Genomic DNA, 4,821 nt, shown 5'->3' with positions numbered 1-4,821 from the left:
GAGTTTGCCTCAAATACATTAAATATTAATAAACATTAACTTCAGATACCAGTCAGCAATAGCAGGCAGTTTGTGTCAAATAAAAACCGTTTCTATCTATATTACATAACTTGAAAAAAACTGCCAGCGCTTCAGTGTCAAAAATATGCTTTTTTTTTTTTTTTTTTTTTTTTTACATTATACTTGCCAGCGATCTCCAGGAGTTCACCTCAAATACATTAAATATTAATAAACATTAACTTCAGATACCAGTCAGCAATCGCAGGCAGTTTGTGTCAAATAAAAACATTTTCTATCTATATAAAATTACTTGGAAAAAACTACCAGGGCTTCGGTTTCAAAAAGATACTTTTTTTTTTGTTTATATATATATATATATATATATATATATATATATATATATATATATCACTAAAAATGTTGGGTTAAAAAATAACCCAACTAGTAACCCAACTATGGGTTGGTATAGCACCTTCCCATCTATGGGTTATTTTAACCCAATGAATTGGGTTAAAATCCAGTTGGGTTAAAAGTAACCCAACAGTTGAGTTAATTATTTAGATTCATTTATATCAGTTTTTATTTATTTATTTATTTTTTTTATAAAAATACACTATAACACTACTTTGTTTTCAAATAAATATTTTATTTAAATATGCAAATATTTTTTTTTTTTTTTACAAATATATTTTTAAATGTAAAACAGTCATACTGCAAATGTTTACAAAATAAGTGTACAAGAATGTGAAAATATAATACATTCAAAACACAAATATGCACACACAACTGACATATTTTCAAGATGTACACTAAATTCAAAACCAACTATTCAAAACTAATGTTTATTTATCTGATTCTGGTCCACAAAACCTGTCATAAGGGTCAAGTTTTTTTGTATTTAAATATAAACATCATCTGAAAGCTCAATAAATAAGCTTTCTATTAATATGTGGTTTGATAGGATAGAACAACTATTTGAAAATCTGGAATCTGAGGGTGCAAAAAAATCTAAATATTGAGAAAATTGCCTTTAAAGTTGTCCAAGTGAAGTTATTAGCAACACATATTACTAATAATAAATTCAGTTTCAATATACTTATGGTAGGAGATTTACAAAATATCTCCATGGAACATGATCTTTACTTAATATTCTAATGATTTTTGGCATGAAAGAAAATTTGATAATTTTGACCCATACAATGCAATTTTGGCTATTTCTACAAATGTACCCATGATACTTATGACCGGTTTTGTTGTCCAGGGTCATAAATGTGTATCAATTCATATTTATTTATATCAACACATACACAAATGTGCACAAATAAAACAAACATAACATACAAACTTTTATCAATAAAACAAAAATAAAAAATCATAAACACAAGTAATAATAATAATAATAATAATAATAATAAAACAAAGTAAATCTGCTGGCTGCTGGACTTGCTGATAATCAGCAACATAAAAAGTTTTTACGGATCAATAAATACAAAGTTTCTAAGGAAGAGGTAATGTGTTGAAAGAACTCCTGGAATATTAAAGACTGTGTGCTGCAAATGGGTGCAGAGGAGCTTTGGGTAGTAGATGTCATAAATGTAGAAATGTCTGAAACACAGATCCAGTGCTTGTAGTAAGGTCTTCTGTTCCACTGTTTCACCGTTGAAAATGCTAAAAACTTCTTCTCTTGGAGTTAGTGCAGCAATGCTGGTGTCATCCGGTCGCATAAAACTTCCTTCATTGACTCCTTCCTCTGTGATAAGATGAAGCAGAAGAAGAAACATTTTACAGATAAACTAGAAACATTTTTTCATAATTGTTGGAAAACCTACACTACTAATCAGAAGTTTTTGAACAGTAAGATTTTTAAAGTTATTTAAAGAATTCTTTTCTACTCACTAAGCCTGTATTTATTTGATCCAAAATACAGTAAAAGCAGTAATATTGTGAAATATTTTTACTATTTTAAATAACTGCTTTCTATTTTAAAAGCTTTGAAAAGACTGGACAATTACATTTTAAATATATTCAAATAGAAAGCGGTTATTTTAAATGCTGTATTTTGGATGAAATAAATGCAGGCTTAGACAGAAGGGAATTCTTTAAAAACATTAAAAATCTTGCTGTCCAAAAACTTTTGACTGGTAATGTATATGGATCACTAATATAAATAGTTTACTTACCTTGAAATATTTCAGTTAATTGGCATGTGGATGTTTAATGTATGAGATTCCACTGTTGTAATTTTTCCTTCACTGAAGAACCCAATGTCTAAAAATAAGTATAAACACATTTAGTACACATTTAAAAAAAAAACATGCAAATCTGTCATAGCTTTATAATAAATGGCTGTAATTAGAGGCGAATCTAATATATGCATAACAATATTCAATATAAATAAACCATAAAAACACATTTAGTGTTATTCCAATTAGTGCTCGCTTTCCAAACAACTGACGCTTGCCTTGTTTTGACCAGCAGGCGTCGCCGTTGTGTCACGAACGATTGGAAGCAGTGAATCATTTTGCGAATTAAGCGATTCGTTTAATTGATTCGAAACTTTGAAAAGCTTCGTTTCTCCCATCACGTCTTGCTTTTGGGAAATGTGATTATTTGTAGACTTTTCTAAACAGAGAATTAACTGAATTTGAGCGCATCTCTCTGAGCTGCCGCTGAGCTAAGGTTACATACTGGACCGAAGTTGAAAGGTTCGTGCGGCGCGGTTTAAATCAACAATGTCTCATTTAACATTAGCCATTTCCCATATAAAGTTAAATGTGATAACCATTAATGCGACCAAACAAACTGTAGTCAGAAACCGTATGTCTAGAACCCTTCATCAGCTGTAAAATAATACTAAACCTGTAGTAATGGTAGACGGTGATTTCAGTAATATAAGTAGTCCTGTATACATTCCACCATACATTATTAACTTTAGGTTACTGTAATACATCTCTAAACAGTTTTACAACTTTCTGCTAATGTTTATTTAATTTATTACTGCTAGCAACCTAACTGGGACAGCTAAGTTAACGTGACGTTATTCGTTTACAATGGAGCTCATTCTCTGCAGTAACGTTACAATACACTGACTAAAGGAAACTACATCTTCGTTAAAAAAAAAACAAACATACAACAACAAAAGTTCAATTTTGAAGTGCATTTCACGTTCTTCGTATAAGTATAATGTTATAAGAGTTATTTAAACCCTATTACTTACCTCACACTGATGCAGCAGCAGCTTCTTCTGTGGTCAGACACTGTCGACCGTTAAAATTTGAACTGTCGCCGCGGGAACCAATTAAACCCAACGCTGGGTTATTATTAAAAACAACCCAACGATGTTTAAAAAAAATAACCCAACGTTTTAGAAAATAACCCAACACAGTGACCCAATATGTGTAACCCATCTATTGGGTTAAAAAAATAACCCATCTATTTTTACTGTATATATATATTTTTTTTTTTTTTTTACATTATTCTTGCCAGCGATCTCCAGGAGTTCGCCTCAATACATTAAATGTTAATAAAAATTTACTTCGGATAATTTTTAGCAATCGAAGGCAGTTTGTGTCAAATATATGGAAGCCCGTTTCCGCCTCTAAATAAAAAAATACTAATAAAGTATTGCGACTTTATCTCACAATTCTGACTTTTTTTCTCCGAATTGCGAGATACAAACTCTGTATCGGTCAATTCTGACTTTATTACTCGCAATTGTGAGTTTATAACAGGCAATTCTAACTTTTGTTTCTCTTCACTAAGCACCACAGTAAACCACGAGACGTGATTCTTACAGTACGCTGACGCATTGCTGCCACACACGTTTTTTTCCACTCAGCTGTGTCCTAATAAGGAGATCTTTTCAGGTTAAACAACATATTATGTCATAAAAACGATATGATTTTTTCCGTTATAGAAGATATATGGTTACATTATGTTAGCGAGCTAAGCGATTGTCTGTGATCATGTCTGTGAGGTATGTTTCGCTGAGTTTCTGTTAATGTTTGTGAAGCTCCTGTTGAGGCAACAGAAAGCGCATTATGTTTGTTTTCTTTATTTAATAAAAGCACCCTTTGCAACGTTTTGTTGATATTGTGAGTGCACACAAACAAAAGACCCCTAACAGTTCCGAATGATGTATTACTCTTACCGGGCCGGCCCGTAGCATAGGCAGTATAGGCAAATGCTAAGGGCGCAGTACATCCAGGGGGCGCCAGAAATGGAGGAAGAAAAAAAGTGTAACTTCCACTATTCTTAAAACTAGTTGGTATTATGACTTCAGAAAAGAATAAGCCCACATTAATTTAACTGCATAGCAAAGCCTACTAAGTAGTAGTAGTAGTAGTAGTAGTAATAATAATAATAATAATAATAATATAGCCTACTTGCCTAAGACGCCCCCCCTCTTCCGAATAATCAGACTTTACCTGCTACCCCGGTGGTCGTTTTTTGATGGGTCAGCAAGCTCAACATGTCAAAACGTCCCAAACTGTCTGGTGCCCAGGGGAGGATAAAAAGAAAAGAGGAGGAAAAACGCGACAAAGACAGAGGTAATGTTACGGTAGAAATGATGTCAATGAAATTATTTTGCTGTTTTCGGACATTGATTGATAACGCCATTAACAATTAGCATAACATGGTTTGCTAATCAATAAATAGCTAGCGCTATCTGTTAGTTTTAACATCAGCTAATGTTATGGAAGGGCCTAGTTGTTATGGAAAATAGTAATGTAACTACCCCCATCATTCCTTCCTCAGGCAAATGTGTAAATATTAAATCTATTCAGCAGGTGTTATAACGTTAATTGCATTGACATTGTT

At 32.2% G+C, this 4,821-nt stretch overlaps 1 long non-coding RNA gene across 1 annotated transcript; it reads right to left on the bottom strand.

Moving 5' to 3' along the window:
* Positions 1-1,000: 1,000 nt before the first annotated feature.
* LOC127160390 (uncharacterized) lies at positions 1,001-2,307 on the bottom strand. Its single transcript, XR_007826734.1, has 2 exons — positions 2,181-2,307; positions 1,001-1,750 (listed from the first exon to the last, which is right to left on the bottom strand). It is a non-coding gene; the product is annotated as an uncharacterized LOC127160390 (long non-coding RNA).
* Positions 2,308-4,821: the final 2,514 nt, after the last annotated feature.

The sequence above is a fragment of the Labeo rohita genome, unplaced genomic scaffold, assembly GCF_022985175.1.
Source record: "Labeo rohita strain BAU-BD-2019 unplaced genomic scaffold, IGBB_LRoh.1.0 scaffold_342, whole genome shotgun sequence".
In the NCBI taxonomy this organism is placed as follows: domain Eukaryota; kingdom Metazoa; phylum Chordata; class Actinopteri; order Cypriniformes; family Cyprinidae; genus Labeo; species Labeo rohita.
Note: the sequence above shows the minus strand (reverse complement) of the source record. Positions and strands in the feature narration are given on the sequence as shown.